This window comes from Cupressus sempervirens, chromosome 3, assembly GCF_028749045.1.
Source record: "Cupressus sempervirens isolate cs-2001-9-10 chromosome 3, ASM2874904v1, whole genome shotgun sequence".
Taxonomy (NCBI): Eukaryota; Viridiplantae; Streptophyta; class Pinopsida; order Cupressales; family Cupressaceae; genus Cupressus; species Cupressus sempervirens.
Window position 1 is genome coordinate 670,442,049 of NC_143120.1, and position 23,496 is coordinate 670,465,544.

A 23,496-nucleotide genomic window follows, 5' to 3' on the forward strand; every position below is an offset into this window, starting at 1 on the left:
CTTTTTTAAAAAATTTCTTGATCATCTAACCTGGTAGTGCTCTCTTTCTAGATTGCAAATTGTTCATTTTTTTCATTCACACATATGCCTAAGGTATTGTTTGGTTTGAAAATATTTTCAAATCACAAGAATAAGGTTAATGAAAAGAGGTGACCATAGAATCATGTAAAGTTGAAAAGAATTTTTTAACATAAAATACTATTCAAGGTTGCAATAAATTATTTAATCTAGTTTGTTTGAAAGGTTATTTTAATTTTTTTTAATTCTTTTTTCCAAATAAAAGAAGAATTTTGATAGTTATATATGATTATATAATATTTAATTTTTTAAAAAGTTTTTAGTTTCTTTAGTTTTTAAGTTTTTAATATATATATAAACTAAATAATCATTGAAATTTCATGCATAACAAAGTTCCTATTACATGAGTCATCTCAAAGAACATAGAATTATTAAATAATTTTCCAGCTTCCTTATCTTGCAAACCATCTCACTTTGAAAAAAAATAGATTTCTTAAAAAGAGTGGAATGGAAAAAATCATGCTATTGCTCGTTATTTTTAGATTTCTAATGCTTTTAAAAGAAGAGATTTATTATTAACAGTGGTATGGAGAATTCATGCCACTGCTAGTTGTTAATGTTAAAGTGTAGCTTCAGCAGAAATGAATTACACTAAGTATATGTATCTATGTTTCTCTTTCTTTTATATATAGAGATAGATATAAAAGTTATCCCTAAAATAGTGACTACTAAGGATAATAAGGCTCTAAACCAACCCATTACTCTAGAAGAGGTTAAGTCAATTGTTTTCAACATGAATCTTGATAAATCACTAGGCCCGAATGGATTTCAAGCATTTTTCTTTCAAAAATGTTGGGATATCATTGGTTTAGATATCTGGAAAGCAATTGAAGCCTCTAGGAATGGTGGGGCTCTTTTATTGGAAATCAAGCATTCTTTTCTAACTCTGATTCCTAAAAAGTCAGATTTGGAGACCCTAGGTGATTTTAGGCCGATTGCACTTTGTAACATTGTTTACAAATTTTATTCAAAGGTTTTAGCAAATAGACTGAAGGCTATTCTTCCTAAGTTAATCTTGAAAGAACAAACAGGTTTTGTCCTAGGTAGATCCATTCTTGATGGCATCATTACCATTAAAGAAAGAATCCACTCTACTTGTAAAAATAAAGAAGCATGCATGTTCATGAAACTTGATATCCAAAAGGTTTATGATATGGTCAATTGGTGGTTCTTATGCAAGGTTCTTGAAGCCTTTGGATTCTCCCATCAGCGGATCAATCATATTTTTAAATTTGTATCAACCCCCAAAATCTCGATCCTTATTGTTGGAAATCTGATTGAAATGAGAAGAAGATTTATTGATAAAGGAGATTATTGATAAAGAATGTTTTCAATAATTGTTTTACCACTGATGTCAAACCTTCTATTTGTAGGAATGAAAATTGCTTATAAGATCCAAAGTACTATCACATAGTTGATTGATGAAGAGGATTTGATCAACAAGTTGTAACAAAATCACCTAATAGAAAGGTTGAGTTATGGTTTTGTAATGAAATGCAAGGATCACTTAAGAAAATGGTTAAATGATGTATTGATAACATAATCAAAGATAAAGAGGTTGGCCACACTTAGAAACTCTAGAAGTATAAGTTTTAACAAGGTTGACTACAAAGCTTAAACTAAGTTCATTAGTAAATGCTGAGCAAGCTAGGTTAAGTCGAGAAAATTTTTAGTTAGTACCAAGCAAATGGAAACTCTAGTATGTGCCGAGTGATATAGAGGGAGCTGAGTGTGTTCAAGTGTCAAGCAAAGTAACAGGTGCTGAGTGTTAGAAAATCTTAGTGGGTGTCGAGTGAATCCACAATAGGTACTGAGCATCAGTAAAATGTAGTTGATGCTGAGTAACATAGTATGTGCCAAGCACTAGAATTTCAATAGTGTCGAGCTACTGCATTATTGAAAAGTCAAAGATTTGCCAAATCTAAGCTGACAAGTTTGTTACTTTTAATTTTGTGAACCAGTTGAAGGATAAGGATGATGAGCTAGTGGTACGGAATTCTATGTAAACCATTTTTGAGTGAATTCAAGAGGATTCTTCATGATGTTTCTAGAAGGAACAAAATGCAGGTTAGATTCAATGAATCCTACCTAACCCATTCGAATAGAAATTAAAGAAGTGAAGAATCAAGCAAAAAAAGAAATTCTAGACTTCTATTTAAGGAGTCACAGACCAAGAAGCAAGAGTTTCTGGAATGCCAAATTATGAAGTGGTTGAAGGGTGTTAAGAAGAAGGCACCAAGGAGAAGGAAGAATAGTGCATAGAGACACTGCTTTGATAAGTGGTCAGAAAGAGAGGATTGTACTGGTATATTGAGCATGAAGACTCAGGGAGACAAAGCTTGAAAGGAGGACTAGTTGTTAGAGCTACAGAGATTGAAAGCTAGGCAAATGACTTGAGGAAGTGATCTAAAATCTACAAGTTAAGTCGTATGCTATAATTAGGTCAAAACCCCTTATTGTTACTCTCTAGAAATTGTATTAGTTAGGGTAAAAATCCTATGAACTTATGTTGGTTTAACAACCATTTGTAAATCCTTTAATAGGGTGACATTCCAAGTGAATGTTTTAAAGTCCTCTAACCAGGCCCACTATTAATAGGGTGGTTAAATCCTTTAACCAGGTCACATTTAATAGTGTGTTGTAGCCTTTAATAGGGCATTCCTTTCATAGGCATCACTTCAAAAGAGTAAAAATTGAGTAGCATGTTACTAGTGATTTTCCTCAAATTGGGTTTCCACGTAAATCACTATGTTATGTGTTGATGTTTTATGTGTTATGCTTGCATGTAGATTTACAGTAACTTGCTAAATAGGAATGTTTTAACCTTGGATGAATGAATAGTTTGATAGGCACAATTTACTTGATGAAAAGTTTGAATTGGACATTTGGACCTTGAGTAACTGATTCACCCCCCCTCCCCCCGAGTTACTCTAAAGCATTTCTAACACTTATTAATGGAACTCCTGAAGATTTTTTCAATATTTTTAGAGGTATTAGACAAGGAGATCCTCTGTCTCCATTTCTTTACATTATCATGGCCGAGGCCTTCAGGAGAGCTGTGGTGGATGCTCATAAGAATCAAAAGATTCCAGGCATCACTGTTACAAGTAACATGCCCAATATCATGCATCAACAATATGTTGATGAAACTAATTTGCCATGCAAAAGTACAGTGGCTGAGGCCTTTGGTATTAGATACATTATTAACTCTTACATGGAAGCTTCAAGTCAGAAAGTGAATAAATCTAAATCTTAGATCTATTTCATTAATACAAGGCTTGAAATAGAAATGCAGCTCTTCAAAATCATGGGCTACAAAAAGGGAACTTTCCCTATAAGTACTTGGGTATTGCATTAGAGAAAGGTTTAAAATCCAGTAAGGTTTGGTGCAACACCCTAGATAAGATAAATTCAAGGCTTGGGAGTTGGAAGGACAAATGGTTGACTAAGGCCAAAAAAAGTATAAAGATCATATCAGTTTTATCTGCCATTCCAACATATCCTCTTTCTTATCTTCCTCTTCCCAAGTAGCATCTTCTTAGATTTGAATCTAAACTCAAGATTTTTTTGTGGAATGATTGTGAAGAAGATAAAAAATTGGCACTCATCAAATGGGAGAACATTTGTAAAGCCAAAGAAATGGGTGGGCTGGGGATCAAGAATGTAAAATGGAAAAATGAAGCTTTAGGTGCCAAATTAATCTAGCATCTTTTCAAGGAAAGAGATTAGAAGTGGGCAAAGATTCTTTACAATAAAAATCTTAATGTGGATGATCCTCTCTCAATCTTCAGGATGAAAACTTTACCCAAAGGTTCTGAGAGTTGGAATTTTATGATAAAATGTCATCATTTGGTTTGCAAATATTTGACTTGGGATATAGGTAAGGGCAAGGAAGCTTTATTTTGCAAAGATTCTTGGGACGGGCGTCCCCCTCTAATTAATAACACCTTTCCAAAGGATCTAAAAGAAATATTAGTCAATTTATGGGGTAGCAAAGTTTGTGATTAGAAGATAGAAGTTACTTCTGAAAATAAATCAAGATAGATATGGAAATCCTTGGATGGTTCGGGCTTTGACTCAACTGTGACAAAAGCTTTCGAAAAGATTTTAGCCAATAGGAGGATTAAGCAAATAGAGAGGAAAGATGAGCTTATATGGGTAGCATCAAAAGACAAGAAATATAGTTTGAAAAATGGTTATAAAGCCCTGATTCATTCTAAAAAATGGGACAAAGTGGATATTCCTCTTCTGTTAGGATGTGACATGCCTTCCAAAGGCTAGATTCTTTCTATGGTTGGATTTTCAAAAAATAATTCTTACTAATAATAGACTAAGGAAAATTTGTTTTCAAGGTCCTTCGAGATGCAAGTTATGTAAACAAAGTAGTGAAGACACTGATCATCTTTTATTCAGCTGTCCATTCTTGAAAAGATGCTGGGAGTGGCTTAAAATGATGTTAGGTTGGTCTTTTCCTTTACTAAAAACTTTCTTTGATCTACTCAAAGGATGGCCTTCTAACTTGGTTAAAGGAATTTATAATAAACTATGGAATATTTATGGAAAGAAAAGAATTCTCGCATTTTTTGGAACATAGAAATGCAACCGAAAGAGTTAAACTTAAAGATAGAAGCAAGTATAGTTGAAATGGTTAACTCATACATTAGAAATGGGTATGCACAGTATCATGGTCAACCAAACGATGGCCTTAAGTGGCAGTGAAAAACCAGTAAATCAGGGTTATGTCAACTTGACACATAATTTTAAAGTGGTTCTGGACTTTATATAAAAAATTTGTAAGAAAATAATCTGTAAGAAATTGAATGTAGTTTCTAAACTACTAGGCCGTATCTAGAGAAAAAAAAATTGATTGGTAAAAAGCTTGGATTTTAATGCAGTACTATGAAAATTTCAAGGTAAAAATAAAAAGCAGGTGTATGTTTGACCACCTTAATCAAAATAAAATAATAATATCTTTCTAATATAATTATAGATATAAAAATTAGACTCATGCCTGGATGTGACACATATTTTTGGGTATTTTTATTTCAAATAAATAATTAAATATGAATTTTCTACTAAAAAATTTTCAGAATAAAAAACTCCCATGTTTGACCACCTTGACTAATAGAAAAATTTACCAAATTTAATTTTTCAAATTTTTCTTATACTAAGCAAAGCATAGAATGTGATACAACTTTCCATATTATACCATTTGAAAGTTATAGCTATTTTTCAATCAGTATGTCAATCAGTACTTCACAATCATCTTCATTGAAAACTAACGAATAAATACTTATCAAACTTAGAATTTGACAGCAATTATATCAATGGAATCTCAAGAGTGTTATAAAAAAACCCTTTTCATTTCATTCAATTTCAATGAAAATAACATTGTCAGATGACTTTAGAGTGTTTTAGAGGAAAATTTATTTGGGGGAAGTGTGGACATTGATAATGTTAGAGTAATTATTTGTTCTAACTTATTAATTAAATCACTTTGATTTAATTAATTAAGTTGCCTATTACTCTAGTTTTCTTAAGCTATCTTGTAGGTGCATATAATTAATATTTTATTAATTATATTGTGCAACCCTAGCTTTTTTAGGCTTTAGTTTCCCTTTTCGAGTTTCGTGATTCCTTTATAAGGATTCACCTCTTTGTATTTTATTCATTCACTTATTGGATTATATGAGATATTTCTCTTTGCATGTCCATAAGATGGATCTAGCTTTTTGGCCTCCTTGATTTTTCCTTGCCTCTGTTCTTTGCTTCATCCATGTGATAGGGTTATGCATGCAGGTGTTCTTGGGAGATTAGTTTTTCACCTAATCTAACATGGTATCAGAGCAAGCTTGCTGCTCGCTATTCGTGGTTTGTTGAAGCATTTCAGAAGCTACGTTTTTCAGAGCAGTGGGAGGCCGTACGGACAACTTTTTTCAAAAAAAAATTTTGAGGCACTTTGGGCTCAAACGGATGCTTCCATTGGATTCGAAAGGCCGTTTGCACTCAGAATCCATATAAAATTTGTCCATTTTGGACACCGTTAGTCTGGGAGGCAAAAAAAATTTGTCCGACAGGGCGTACGACCCCCTGCACGTAGAAGGAGGTGAAAATAAAAAAAATTGCAAAAAAAAATTATTTTGCAGCTGTTTTTCAGCCACCGCAGTTAAGAAACCGCAGCGGAGCCGCTAGCGGTCACCGCTGGCGGTCCGCCAGCGGCCCGCAGCGGCTCTGCCGGTGGTTCCCACCGCAGCCCCACCCGTGGCGGCCTCCGCTCCACCCTCCCACCACCCGACCTCTACTTCGCCGGTAGTGCGGTGGTGGTGGAGGTTCTTTGTTTTTTTATTAAAAGAAAAAATAATTTTTTGCATTTTCAGAGGCCTTGGAGGTTTTTTCTCCGTAACTTGAGCATGCGGACTTATTTTTTCGATTTGAAAAATGCGTCGAGAAGCTAGTTCCGAGATGGAGATGCTGGTATAGGTTTTTTTGGATTTTGATGCAGTTTGGTTTCTTTTTTTGGCAGTCAAAGCCGAATGTTCTATTTTGCACTTTGGGAGGCGTATCTTGAGCTTCCAATCTCCGATTTTGGACTTCTTTATATTGCTGGAAAGCTCTTTCTGTGCTCTTTCTAGTGATGCTGGTTGTTGTTCTAGATTTTGTTCTAGGAACATCCTATTTAGTCTTTTTCTTTTTAGCATTCTGGTGGATATCCTGTTTGTTTTAGGTCCGAGGATCAATTTTGTTGCTTCAGTTGCTTCGTTTTGGGCTCTACCTTCTGTTGTTTTAGCCTTATGTTTTTTCTGATCATTGTTGATATTCATTGTAAGCATCTTTATGCAATGCACTGAGATAAAGTGACACCCTTGTGTTTCGGGATCCTTTTCATCATTGTGATTCATTGTACTCGCACTATTTTATAAAGTGCCATGGGGGGGATAGTTGTTTGCCACTTATAGGCCCTCTTTCTCTACTTCCTCATGCAATATCGATGACACGTGCCTTTATTGGTGTTTTGTACCTCACTCTCAATGTGTTTGGCTCTTGTGTTGTAGGAGATTTTTGGCCCATCTTTTCAGCTGCCTGTCACCTCACCTGCCTTAAGTGGAGGTTATATTGTTGTTCTATGCTTCTTTGGTTGATGGTTCGTGCCTTCTATTTCCATGGAGGTTCTTTTGGTTGATGGTTCGTGCCTTCTATTTCCATGGAGGTTCTACAGATCAGCATTTTGACAGAGTTTTGTGGTTCTTCATGCTTCAATGATTCTCTTATGATCTCTTTATTCCTTCTTCTGGAACATTCTTTGCTATCTCTTTTTGGAGTAGGGTTTTTCCCATGTGGTTTTCTTTATTTCTCCTCTTTATAGAGATTTTGTTGTGATTGGGTACCTGATCTGGCCTTGTTGCTGGGACCCAATTCTCTTTCATAGCTGTGCTAGGTTAGCTTCCTCCCAAGCTTCGCTTAAAGGAGGGTGTTAGAGTAATTATTTGTTCTAACTTATTAATTAAATCACTTTGATTTAATTAATTAAGTTTCCTATTACTCTAGTTTTCTTAAGCTATCTTGTAGGTGCATATAATTAATATTTTATTAATTATATTGTGCAACCCTAGCTTTTTTAGGCTTTAGTTTCCCTTTTCGAGTTTCGTGATTCCTTTATAAGGATTCACCTCTTTGTATTTTATTCATTCACTTATTGGATTATATGAGATATTTCTCTTTGCATGTCCATAAGATGGATCTGGCTTTTTGGCCTCCTTGATTTTTCCTTGCCTCTGTTCTTTGCTTCATCCATGTGACAGGGTTATGCATGCAGGTGTTCTTGGGAGATTAGTTTTTCACCTAATCTAACAGATAATTATAATATTATTATATATGATTATAATTATTATTATATTATAGTAATATGTGTGATTATTATTATTAAATATAATATAGTTATAAATATAATTACTATTATTATAACTAAATATAATATAGTAATATATATAATAAATATTATTATTATTATTATTATTAAATCTATAATCTAGTAACATATATGATTATTATTGTTATATAATCTAATAATATATTATTATTATATTAAAATATACAATATTATATTATTATTAAATATAATATTGTCATAAAATGCATCAAAAGGGGTCATAAGTTAACCTATGTGTTGAGATAATGGGTGTTGCACACATTGCATAATATTATTATATTTTATTATGTAATGTTGTGCCTAGATGGACGTGCAACATGTAAAGATTCTCATGGAATATTCTTGATGAGTTGTATTGTAACATTGTGATAATATTTCATGTAATTATTTAATATTGGGGAAAAAAATTAAATGCCCAATATTAAATGTGGGGTTAGTGGGTTAGGTAGCACATGGTTTTAGCACATGGTTTATGTAATACCACTTAGTGGTTTTGTGGGACTTGCTACTATATAAGCAGTCACAAGAGTAGTTGTTGTAGAGTAAGAAGGATAAAAGGCAAGAGTCGAGCGGGACAAGGCTTGACAGGTTAGCCAAGAGAGCATTTGTGAAGGTTGGAAGAATGGCATGAGATGTGTGGATTCATGCTTGTTCACATAGTTTGCTCGATTGTGGCTATGGCCATAAAGACTTCCATGGTTGTATGGCAATGGTATTTTTGCTGAATAATACATGGTGATGGATGCTTTTGGAGGCTAGGCTTTTTCCTCAGTGAGGGTTTTCCAGGGTATATCTTATGTCACAATTTTGTGGGTATGTTGTCTATTCTCTTGCATGTGGATTTTAATTTCATATTTATTTCAAATCTATTATGGGTTATGTGAAAATGATTATATTCTTTGTTGCCAAGTTTCCTTACAATTGGTATCAGAGCCTAGTTTTGGTCTGGTCATGGGTTCAAATCTCCCCGGTGCCTTCCCGACCCGTGTAAGTGCTAGGTATGTGCATCAAGGGGGAGATTGTTGGGTGATGTGACACGCTCCCCTGCCCACAGGTGGTTAATTATGTGGTGTTCCATGTTCACTAACAATCATGAATTTCGGTGCAATAGAAAATGGGCCCTACAATTGGTATCAGAGCTATGGTTTTATTATTGTAACCTTAAATTGAATCCATGGGAATGCATGAGAGGATAAAAGAAAAGGGCAAGATATATGAATGATTTATTGTAGATCTGAGGATTTTGGATTTGTTATTATGATGAGATGTTAAAAGATTTGGGCATGTAAAAATTTTTGGACAAAAAGATTTTTCGGATGTTTCATTTAAAATGAGGGTTTTGGGGGGTAGCTTGCATAAATGACCTCTTAGGTAAAAACAGACCTCACCATTGGATCCGGGTCAATATTTTCATAAATTTTGATATATAATCTGCCCTAGTTTAGCCATGTTCAGAGGAAATGAAAGATTTTTTTGGTTTCAGCCCATGATGGCCATCAAATTAAATTTTGTCAGAATTTTCATCACAGAAAAAATAAAAAATGAAAAATCGTAGTGAAAATGGTAAAAAGACTGTCTTAGTAAAACAACCATAACTTTCTCTCAGAATATTGGATTATAGAGTTCTTATAGGCGTTGAAAAGCTAATTCAGAGCACTACAAGATGGTATAGGTTTGGTTCTATGATTTTGATAATTTTTTAGGTTTTAAGAGCCCTAAAGTTAGATGTTATTTATTTTGAGCATGGATCAGGGCATAACTTGGGCATACAGAGTCAGATTTTGGACTTCGAGTAGTCAACGGAAAACTATTGGAGAGCTCTACACATTGATTTAGATTTGGTGCAAGTTTGGCATGATTTATTTGTTAATATATTGATCTGAATAGTTTATAGATATATTTTGACTATGGTAACATTGTGAGTTTATGGCAGTGGAAATTTAAGATTTGATGTCATTGTATACTCAAGTTTGGTCTCACGGTGATATGGGTATCAGTGTTTGGATTTGGATATGTGTGATGACTTGTTGGATCTACAAGTTGTACAATGTTGTAAGCAGTCTATACTTATAGGTTGCATTTATAGCTTGGTTATGGGTTGTCTTTACCCATTGATATTTCATTATTGATGCATATTCAGATTGGTGGCTTGGATTTGGATTGTCTATGCCCTAAGTCACATGATTTGCTAATTTTTTCTTCATGTAGAAGGGATTAGATGTTGTTGCCAGGTACAGTCATGGTAGAGGATTGTGGTTGACTTATTTATGCTGACAGGTTGGACATATTGTGAGTCAGATGCTTGGTTCATGGATGTGATCATGATGCTATGGATTTTGACATGGCATGATTGGATATACAGGTACATCCTTGATGTTCATTAGCTTGGATTTTCTAAATCAGTTATGGTGGTATATCTTCTTGGTTTGAGGATCATGGTTATTTGGTTTCTTTTGAGGAGCTCATGATGTGCACTTTGAGTTCTTTGATGGTTTGATGCCTTGGTTGATTCTTATGGTTAGAGGATGGTTTGTTCATCATATGTCATGGATAGCTTGGATACACGGTTTAGTGGGAGCTTGTGATAGTGATGAGGTGATAGTGCAGGATTAGTTCCTAGTTTGGTTTGGATCTTCATATAGGAGATAGATTTTATGATGCCATAGGTGACTTGGTACCATGGTTGAGTGGGAATTGTTGGCATTGATATATTTATTGAGTGTTTACAGATGTTGAAGGTTGTCTTAGATCCTATTGCTGCAAAAGTGTCTTTGACATTTGCATGGTGCACTTGTTATCTTCATGGTGTGTGAAGATGGTTAGATCTTGAGGACTCATGGAGTTCTTGGTTATCTTCATGGTGTGTGGAGATGGTTCTTCCTGATATATGGAGATGGTTTTCTTCATGGTGGATGGAGATGGTTGCATCTTGAGGACTCATAGTGTTATTGGTAAAGGTGTAGTTTATGCTTTTATTTAGCATGTTATCCTTGGCATGAGGATGGTTTCATTATTATGTCACGGTATACTCTTGATACGCATTTAGAGTTGTGACATGTTATAGTATGCTCATGTGGAGCATGTTATCTCTTTGGTTGAGATGGTTTAGATCATGTTGTCATGTTTATGTTCTTAAGGCCATGGTTGGAACTTTGACATTGATCTTGGCTTAGTTTCTTGGTATTGAGTACACTGATCATAAGCTGGATACTTCATGATATTTCTATGTTGCATTTGTAGTTGGCATGGATTGATTGGTTACAGGTGCTCATGGATACTTAGAGATGGTGGTGATGCTGATTTCTCTTGGATTAGAGAAGTATTTGTTGGGATGGTTGATGGTTTCAGCAAGAAGTCCGAGGGGTAGTCACCTGATATGGACTTGAGAGGAGATTGTTCTTAGATGAGTCTTGGTTGGAGACTTGGGTATCTTGATGAGCATTCTCATTCCCCACTCTTGGTCTACTTGGTGGTTTGCTACTTGAGAGGTATAGCCCATTATTTCTCTCAATTGCATTATGTTTATCTTTCTTGGATATTGATCTTGAGCTATGGTACATGAGTTAGTTCTGGAGGGTTCATTTGAGAGATGGTTTAACATTGGTTATCTCCATGTGCATATGTTTTTATGTTGGTTGAGTTTGGGAGATGGTTTTATATTGGGCATATTCCTTGATTTAGGAATGGTTGTATGAGTTTGATTTTCTTGTGAGGAGCTTACATCCATGATGAGTTATATGGTATAGTTTGGGTGTTTTTGAGGCTTCTTGTTGGGGTTTTATGGAGGAGATCATACTTGCATAGTTTACATCTAGAGGTGTGTGTAGAAGGACATGATACAGGTTATGATTTGCATGGTTTCTTTGGTCTTGGTTATCTTCTTGGATGTTCAATTTTGCTTACATTGGATTTGAGATTGGTTAGAGATTGTGATCACTGGTTTGTGTTCATGCATGTCATGTGAGAGATGACATGGTTATTTCTTTCTCTTTCCTCTGTTGGTTGTGGAGAATTTGGGAGACTATTGGAGACTTGTTATGAGAGTTTTTCTTGCAGGATATTGGTTTATGTATTGTGGATGTCCCTGATACTACATGGATTCACTTCTTTGAGATGTTGTGAGTGGATTGGTTATAGATTTGACATTATCTTTTGCAGTGGGAGCTTTTTGGTATATATGTGGCAGGTATTGCTCTTAAGGCTTTTGATTGCAAGTTGCAGATTGGATATGTTGACGATATGAGATTCACTTGGCATACCTTTGAAGTATGGATAGTTGGATGGGTTTGGCACTTGCTGTGGGTGCCATTTCAGCTATGGATATTTTGACAACTACAGATACATGTGATTACCTTTGGATCAAGTTATTTGTGCTTGGAATTTTAGTTGGTATAGGATTTTATGATCTTCTAATGCAACATGTTGGGTGGCTTTCTGTTTGGATGGCTTCTATGTATGTCTAGTGGCAGTGGCATAATAGGAGGTGAGATCACTCATGTTTGAAATGCTGGATACTTTGATTTTGTTGCGGGTACTAGGATGGACCACTTGGTTTATTTTAATCCATGATGGTGGATGTTTTGAGAGAGATTTTTCCCTTATTCATTTATGTGGCTATAGATTGATCCTATGCAATGTATACAACAAGTGGGAGATTGTTGAGATAATGGGTGTTGCACACATTGCATAATATTGTTATATTTTATTATTTTATTTTATTATGTAATGTTGTGCCTAGATGGACGTGCAACATGTAAAGATTTCCATGGAATATTCTTGATGTGTTGTATTTTAACATTATGATAATATTTCATGTAATTATTTAATATTGGGGAAAAGAATTAAATGCCCAATATTAAATGTGGGGTTAGTGGGTTAGGTAGCACATGGTTTATGTAATACCACTTAGTGGTTTTGTGGGACTTGCTACTATATAAGCAGTCACAAGGGTAGTTGTTGTAGAGTAAGAAGGAGAAAATGCAAGAGTCTAGCGGGACGAGGCTTGACAGGTTAGCCAAGAGAGCATTTGTGAAGGTTGGAAGCATGACATGGGATGTATGGATTCATGCTTGTTCACATAGTTTGCTTGATTTTGGCTATGGCCATGAAGGCTTCCATGGTTGTATGAGAATAATATTTTTGCTAAATAATACATGGTGATGGATGCTTTTGGAGGCTAAGTTTTTCCCTCAATGAGGATTTCCTAGGGTATATCTTGTGTCACAATTTTGTGGGTATGTTGTCTATTCTCTTGCATGTGGATTTTAATTCTGTATTTTTTTCAGATCTGTTATGGGTTATGTGAAAATAATTATAGTCTTTGTTGCCAAGTTTCCTTACACTATGACCCCTTTCGACGCATTCCAAATGGGTCACTAGGTGTCCTAGGGATACACATTATCATGAAATGCATCGAGAGGGGTCATAGGTTAACCTATGAACCCTCTCGATGCATTAGAACTAAACAAAAGCCTCCTTGGGGGTCCTAGGAACCCTAAGGACATAGGTTATGATGAAATGCATGGAGAGGAGTCATAGGTCATCCTATGGACCCTTTCGACCCATATAAATGTTTATAATATGTCTTTAGGGGTCATAGGACCCCTAGAGACATATGTCATCATAGAATATATCAAAAGGGGTCATAGGTCATCATGTGACCCCTTTTGACCCATATAAACAATTATAATATATCCCTAGGGGTCCTAGGATCCCTAGAGACATATGTTGTAATAAAATGTGTCGAAAAGGGTCATAGGTCATTCTATGGCCCCTTTTGACCCATATAAATGATTATAATATGTCCCTAGGGGTCCTAGGACACCTAGTGATATATGTCATTATGGAATGTGTCAAAAGGGGTAATAGATCATCTTACGACCCCTTTTGACTCATATAAATGATATTAATATGTCCCTAGGGGTCCTAGGACCCCTAGCAACATATGTTGTAATAAAATGTATAAAAAGGGGTCATAGATCATCTTATGGCCACTTTTGACCCATATAAATGATTATAATATGTCCCTAAGGGTCATAAAATGTGTTTAAAGGGGTCATAGGTCATCCAATGGCCCTTTTCAATCCAGATAAACAATTCTAATATGTTTCTAGTGCCCCTAGTGACATATGTTGTAATAACATGCGTTGAAAGAGGTCATAGGCCATCCTATAACCACATTCGACCCATACAAAAAACTATAATATGTCCCTAGGGGTCCTAGGACCTCTAGAGATATATCTTGTAATAAAATGTGTTGAAAGGGGTCATAGGTCATCTTACGGCCCCTTTCAACCCATATAAATGATTCTAATATATTCCTAAGGGTCATAGGACCCCTAGAGACATATGTTATCATGAAATATGGCAAAAAAGTCAAAGGTCATCCTTTGACACTTTTCAATCCATATAAATAATTATAATATGTCCCTAGGGGTCCTAGGACCTCTAGAGACATATGTTTTAATAAAATGTGTCAAAAGGGGTGATAGGTTACCCTATGGCCCCTTTCGACCCATATAAATGATTGTAATATGTCCTTAGGGGTCTTAAGATTTTTAGAAACATATCTTGTAATAAAATGTGTCGAAAGGGATCATAGGTCATCCTATGACCCCTTTCGACCCATATAAAAAATTATAATATGTCCTTAGGGGTCCTAGGACCCCTAGAGACATGTTGTAATAAAATGTGTCGAAAACCTTTCAACCCATATAAACAATTATAATATGTTCCTAGAGGTCCTAGGACCTCTAGAGACAGATGACGTCATAGAATATGTCAAAAGGGGCCATAGGTCATCCTATGGCCCCTTTTGACTCATATGAACAATTTTAATATGTCCCTAGGGGTCCTAGGACCCCTAGTGACATATGTCATCATGGAATGTGTCGAAAGGGGTCATAGGTCATCCTATGGCCCCTTTTGACCCATATAAATGATTGTAATATGTCCCTAGGTGTCCTAGGACCCCTAGAGACATATGTCATCACGAAATGTGTCGAAAGGAGTCATAGCTCATCCTATGGCCCCTTTCAACTCATATAAATGATTGTAATATGTCCTTAGGGGTCCTAGGACCCATAGCGACATATGTTGTTATGAAATGTGTTGAAAGGAGTCACAGGTCATCCTATGGACCTTTTCGACCCATATAAATGATTGTAATATGTTCCTTGGGGTCCTAGGACCCCTAGCAACATATGTTGTAATAAAATGTGTTGAAAGGGGTCATTGTTCATCCTATGATCCCTTTTGAACCATATAAACAATTATAATGTGTGCTTAGGGGTCCTAGGACCCCTAGTGACATATGTTGTAATAAAATGTGTCAAAAGGTGTCATTGGTCATCCCATGCCCCCTATTGACCTATATAAATGATTATAATATGTTCTTAGGGTTCTTAGGACCCCTAGAGACATATGTCATCATGGAATGTGTAGAAAGGGGTCATAGGTCATCCTATAGCCCCTTTCAACCCATTTAAACAATTCTAATATGTCTAAAACCCCTAGTGACATATGTCATCATGGAATATGTTGAAAGGGATTATAGGTCATCTTATGGCCCCTTTCAACTCATATAAATGATTGTAATATGTCCCTACGGGCCCTACTACCCCTAGAGACATATGTCATCATGGAATGTGTCGAAAAGGGTAATAGGTCATCCTATGGCCCATTTCAACCCATATAAACAATTGTAATATGTCCTTAGGGATCCTCGGACCCCTAGCGACATATGTTATTATAGAATGTGTCGAAAGGGGCCATAGGGCATCCTATGGTCCCTTTCAACCCATATAAAGGATTGTAATATATCCCTAGGGTTCCTAAGGCCCCTAGCAACATATGTTGTAATTAAATGTGTCAAAAGGGATCATAGGTCATCCTATGACCTCTTTCAACTCATATAAACAATTATAATATGTCTCTAGGGGTCCTATGACCCCTAACGACATATGTTTTGATAAAATGTGTCGAAAGAGGTTATAGGTCATCCTATGGCACCTTACGACCCATTTAAATGATTGTAATATGTCCTTAGGGGTCCTAGGACCCCTAGTGACATGTCATCATGGAATGTGTTGAAAGGGGTCATAAGTCATCTTATGGCCCCTTTTGACCCATATAAATGATTGTAATATGTCCTTAGTGGTCGTAGGGTCCCTAGTGACATGTGTTGCAATAAAATGTGTTGAAAGTAGTCATAGGTCATCCTATGACCCCTTTTGACCAATATAAAAAATTATAATATGTCGCTAGGGGTAATAGGACCCCTAGAGACATATAATGTAATAAAATGTGTCGAAAGGGTCATAGGTCATCCTATGGCCCCTTTCAACCCTTATAAATGATTGTAATATGTTCCTAGGGGTCCTAGGGCCCCTAAAGACATCTGCTATAATAAAATGTGTTAAAAGAGGTCATAAGTCATCCTATGGCCCCTTTTGACCCATATAAATGATTCTAATGTCCCTAGGGTTCCTAGAGCCCCTCGAGACATATGTTGTAATAAAATGTGTCGAAAGGGGTCATAGGTCATCCTATGGCCCCTCTCAATCCATATAAACAAATTTAACATGTCTCTAGGGGTCCTAGAGACATATGTCATCATGGAATGTATCAAAATGGGTCATAGGTCATCCAATGGCCACTTTTGACCCATATAAATGATTAGATTATGTCCCTAGGGGTCTTAGGACCCCTAGCGACATATGTCACCATGGAATGTGTCAAAAGGGGTCATAGGTCATCTTATGGCCTCTTTCGACCCATATAAATGATTGTAATATGTCCTTATGGGTTTTATGGCACCTAAAGACATATGTCATCATGAAATGTGTCAAAAGAGGTTATAGGTCATCCAATGACCCCTTTCAATGCATATAAATGATTGTAATACATCCCTAGGAGTCATATGACCCCTAATGATATATATCGTCAAAAAATTTGTTGAAAGAGGTCATAGATCATCCTATGGCCCCTTTCAACTCATATAAATGATTGTAATATGTCTTTAGGGGTCATAGGGCCCTTAGTGACATATGTTGTAATAAAATTTGTTGAAAGGGGTCATAGGATTTTGACACATATAAACAATTATAATATGGCCCTTAGAGACATATGTTGTAATAAAATGTGTTGAAACGGGTCATAGGTCATCCTATGGACACTTTGGATCCATATAAATGATTATAATATGTCCCTAGGGGTCCTAAGAACCCTAGAAACACATGTCATCATGGAATGTGTTGAAATGAGTCATAGGTCATCCTATGGCCCCTTTCGATCGATATAAACAATTGTAATATGTTTTTAGGTGTCTTAGGATCTCTAGAGACATATGTCATCATGGAATGTGTCAAAAGGGGTCATAGGTCATCCTATGGCCCCTTTCAACCCATATAAATGATTCTAATATGTCCCTAGGGGTCCTAAGGCCCCTAGCGACATATTTTGTAACAAAATGTGTTGAAACGGGTCATAGGTCGTCCTATGACCCCTTTTGACCCATATAAATGAGTCTAATATGTTCTTATGGGTCCTCAGGCCCCTACAGACATATGTTATAATAAAATGTGTCCAAAGAGGTCATAGGTCATCCTATGGCCCCTTTTGACTCATATAAATGATTTTAATATGTCCCTAGGGGTCCAAGGACCCATAGAGACATATGTCGTCATGGAATTTGTCGAAAGGAGTTGTAGATAATCCTATGGCCCCTTGCGACTCATATAAATGATTCTAATATATCTCGAAGGGTCCTACGGCCCATAAAGACATATGTTATAATAAAATGTATTGAAAGGTGTTATAGGTTATCCTATGACCCCTTTTGACTCATATAAATCATTCTAATATGTCCCAAGGGGTCCTAGGACCTCTAGAGACATATGTTGTAATAAATTGTAATAAAATGTGATGAATAGGTTCATAGGTCATCCTATGACCCCTTTTGACCTATATAAATTATTGTAATATATTCTTAGGGGTCCTAGGGCCCTCAGTAACATATGTTGTAATAAAATGTGTGGAAAGGGATCATAGGTCATCCTATGGCCTATTTTGATGCATATAAATGATTCTAATATGTCCTTAGAGTTCTTAGGGCCCCTAGAGACATATGTTATAATAAAATGTGTCGAAAGGGGTCATAGGATATCCTATGGCCCCTTTCAACCCATATAAATGATTCTAATATGTCCCTAAGGGTCCTAAGATGCTTATGGACATATGTTGTCATGGAATGTGTCAAAAGGGGTCATAGGTCATCCTATGTCACCTTTTGACCAATATAAATAATTGCAATATGTCCTTATGGGTCTTAGGACCCCTAGAGACATATGTCATCATGAAATGTGTTGAAAGGGGTCATAGGTCATCCTATGGCCCCTTTCGATCCATATAAATGACTGTAATATGTCCCATGGGGTCCTAGGAACCCTAGTGACATATCTTGTTATGGAATGTGTCAAAAAGGGTCATAAGTCATCCTATGGTCTTTGTCGAAACATATAAATTATTTTAATATGTCCTTAGGGGTCTTAGGGCCTCTAGTGACATATGTTTTTATAAAATGTGTCAGCCCTTTCAACCCATATAAACAATTATAATATGTCCCTAGGGGACCTAGGACCTCTAGAAACATATGTTGTAATAAAATCTGTCGAAATATGTCATAGGTCATCCCAAGGCCCCTTTCAACCCATATAAATGATTATAATATGTCCCTAGGGGTCTTAGGACCGATTGAGACATATGCCATCATGGAATGTGTAGAAAATGGTCATAGGTCATCCTATGGCTGTTTTCAACCTATAAAAATGATTGTAATATGTCCTTAGGGCTCCTAGGACCCTTAGAGACATATGTCATCATAGAATGTGTTGAAAGGGTCATAACTTATCCTATGGCCCCTTTTGATCCATATAAACTATTGTAATATTTCCCTAGGGGTCCTAGGACCCCTAGCGACAAATGTCATCATGGAATGTGATGAAAGGGGTCATAGGTCATCCTATGTTCCCTTTCGACCCATATAAAAAATTGTAATATGTCCCTGGGGGTCATAGGGCCGATAGAAACATATGTTGTAATAAAATGTGTTGAAAGAGATCATAGGTCATCCTTGACCCCTTTCGACCCATATAAATAATTATAATATGTCCCTAGGGGTCCTAGGACCCCTATAGACATATGCTATAATAAAATGTGTCAAAAGGGGTCATAGGTCATCCTATGGACTCTTTCGGAACATATAAATGATTATAATATGTCCTTAGGGGTCCTAAGACCTCTAGAGAGATATGTCGTCATGGAATGTGTCAACAGGGGTCATAGGTCATCTTATGGGCCCTTTCGACTCATATAAATGATTGTAATATGTCCATAGGGGTCCTAGGACCCCTAGCAACATATGTCATTATGGAATGTGTCGAAAGGGGTCATGGGTCATCCTATGGCCCCTTTTGACCCATATAAATTATTGTAATATGTCCCTAAGGGTCCTATGACTCTTAGTGACATATCTTGTCATAGAATATGTAAAAAGGGGTCATAGGTCTTCTTATCGCCCCTTTCGACCCATATAAAAGACTGTAATATGTCCATAAGTGTCTTAGGACCCCTAGAGACATATTTTTTCATAAAATGTGTCAAAAGGGGTCATAGGTCATCTTATGGCCCCTTTTGACCCATATAAACAATTGTAATATGTCCCTAGGGGTCTTAGGACCCCTAGAGACATATGCCATCATGGAATGTGTTGAAAGGGGCATAGGTCATGCTATGGCCCTTTTTGACCTATATAAAAAAATTTAATATATTATGGAATGTGTTAAAATTGATCATAGGTCATCCTATGGCCCCTTTCGACCCATATAAATGATTATAATATGTCCTTAGGGGTCCTAGGACCCCTAGAGACATGCCATCATGGAATGCATTGAAAGGGGTCATATGTCATCCTATAGCCCCTTTCAACCCATATAAATGATTGTAAAATGTCCCTAGGGGTTCTAGCACCCCTAGCGACATATGTCATCATGGAATGTGTCAAAAGGGGTCATAGGTCATCTTATGGCCCCTTTCGACCCATATAAATGATTGTAATATATGTCACCATGGAATGTGTTGAAAGGGGTCATAGGTCATCCTATTGTTCCTTTTGACCCATATAAATGATTGTAATGTCCCTAAGGTTCTTAGGACCGCTAGAGACATATGTCATCATGGAATGTGTCAAAAGGGGCATAGGTCATCCTATGGCCCCTTTCAACCCATATAAATGATTCTAATATGTCATAGAATGTGTCGAAAGGGATCATAGGTCGTCCTATGGCCCCTTTCAACCCATATAAATGATTGTAATATGTCCATATGTCATCATGGAATGTGTCGAAAGCAGTTCCAGGTCATCCTATGGCCCCTTTTGATCTATATAAATGATTGTAATATATCCCTAGGGGTCCTAAGACCCTTAGCGACATATGTTGTAATAAAATGTGTCGAAAGTAGTCATAGGTCATCCTATGGCCCCTTTCAACCCATATAAATGATTATAATATGTGCCTAAGGGTCGTAGAGACATATGTCATCATGGAATGTGTCGAAAGTAGTCATAAGTCATCCAATGGCACTTTTCAACCCATTTAAATGACTGTAATATGTCCCTAGGGGTCCTAGGACCCTTAGAGACATATTTTATCATAGAATGTGTTGAAGACTTTTGACCCATATAAACGATTGTAATATATCCCTAGTGGTCTTAGGACCCCTACAGAAATATGTCATCATTGAATGTGTCAAAAGTGGTCATAGGTCATCCTATGGCCACTTTCGATCCATATAAATGATTATAATATGTCTCTAAGGGTCTTAAGACCCCTAGAGACATATCTCATCATGAAATGTGTTGAAAGGGGACATAGGTCATCCTATGGCCCCTTTCGACCCATATAAATGATTGTAATATGTCCCTATTGGTTTTAAGACCCCTAGAGACATGTCATCATGGAATGTGTCGAAAGGGGTCATTGGTCATCCTATGGCCTCTTTCGACCCATATAAATTATTGTAATATGTCTCTATGGGTCTTAAGACCCCTAGAGACATATGTCATCATGGAATGTGTCGAAAGGGGTCATAGGTCATCCTATGGCCCCTTTCGACTCATATAAATAATTGTAATATGTCCCTAGGGGTCCTAAGATCCCTAAAGACATATGTCGTCATGGAATGTGTCGAAAGGGGTCATAGGTCATCCTATGGCCCCTTTCAACCCATATAAACAATTGTAATATGTTCCTAGTGGTCCTAGGACCCTTAGAGACATATCTCATCATGGAATGTGTTGAAAGGGGTCATAGGTTATCCTATGGCCCCTTTTTTACTCGTATAAATGATTTTAATATGTCCCTAGGGGTCCTAGGACCCCTAGGGACATATGTCGTCATGAAATCTGTCGAAAGGGGTCATAGGTCATCCTATGGCCTCTTTTGACCTATATAAATTATTGTAATATGTCCCTAGTGGTCCTAGGACCCCTAGAGACATATGTCATCATAGAATGTATCGAAAGGGGTCATAGGTCATCTTATGGCCCCTTTTGACCAATATAAATGATTGGAGTATGTCCCTAGGGGTCCTAGGACCCCTAGAGACATGTTGTAATAACATGTGTCAAAAGTGTTCATAGGTCATCCTATGCCCCTTTCGACCCATTTAAACCATTATAATAATAATAAAAACAATATTATATGTTGTTATAGTAGCATATAAACATAATATAGTAAAAATATAATAATATAATAAAAAAAAAAAAATAATAATATAATAATCATACATATATTAATATATATATTATATTTATAGATGATGATATTTATTATATTTATAGATTATAATTTTAATATATTAATAGCAAAGTTCATAATAATAGTAATCTATAATAATAATAATATATATTAATAACATACATAATATATTACGTTATTATATTTAATAACGATATAGTAAAAATAATAATAATATAATATAATAATTTCATATATATATATATATATATAATATTTATAGATTATAATAATAATAACATATATTATTATTTTTAATAATAATATAATATAATAATACATTATAAGGTAATACATAACTCATAACTCATATATTTTTGTAATTCATAACTCATTACTCACTAATAATGAATAGTAATTCATTTTTTCCTCCTATATTTGGGTGGCAATATTGGATATCTAATTTCAAATCGGGTATCCGATTTGAAATTGAGTATCTGATCTGAAATCAGGTACTTGATTTTATTGGCATGATTTTCTTAAAATATTCCCTATGACTATAGACCCAACAACATCATTTTTTATGGACCTTTTTCATGGATTTTAGGAAAAGTCACATTTTGGGGCCCAAACAATCGAAAAAAGTTTGATAATATATCCCTAAGTGTCTGATATTGTCATCTAAATGCTAAGCAATAGTTGTCAAAAGGCTAAATGTAAAAGGAAGGTATCCAATGAAGACATTGTGGCATATAGGGAAAGGGACAAAATAGAACACCAAAGGAAAAGACAAGGTATGTTAAATGTGAGTCAAGTTGACGATGAATTAGTCGATGGTGAAATCATAGAGTTAGATAATGAATATGTGTAGTTGGGGAGTGAAAATGTACCAATTGAAAATGATAATATTAGAATTGAAAATTTAGAGAATGAAAATTTCGAGGATGAAATGCTACCAAGTCATAATGTAAATAGCATAATTGACCATGTCCAACATGACAATGTAGAGGAACCTAATGCATAGGAACCTTACATATCTCTTAATTATAATCAACATGAAGGTTATAGAACATCAAAATGGATAATTGAAATTGATGAAATGATTATTACCAATTTGGAAGGGAAAAAAATTCAAGAAGAACCATTTAGTTATGGGCTTCAAGACTATATAAGATGTTTTTTGGCAACACGATAGTGGTGGAGCAATGTCAACTTTTAATTCACTTATTAAAGATACAAAAGATGAGACCTGTGCTTTTCAAATTGAAGATTCATGTCAATAAAAAGTTGGAAAGAAATGTCATTATTGTAAAGAATATTTTTAGTACTCTCAATAGCATTGGAAAAAATAGCAGGGAGAAGGATAAGAGAGTTGCTCAAAGGATTATTACAACCTCTTTAGTAAGTCATCATTTGAGAAAGGGTAGATATATGCGACAAACTTGTATTGACTTGAACCTAAATCATACTACTTTGAGAAGAGCACTTAGTTGACGAGAGAGAATTAATGATCCTCTTCAAAATGAAACATGGGCTTTTGGTGGGAGACTTCCACATTTTGATAAGAAGCTATCCGATGATGTGAAGGAAGAAATTACACAAATTTGGCACTCTAGCTCACGAGGATCACCCAATGCTAAAGATGTGTTAAAGTTGAGAATTGGCATTAGAGACCACACACCACATCCTAAAAAC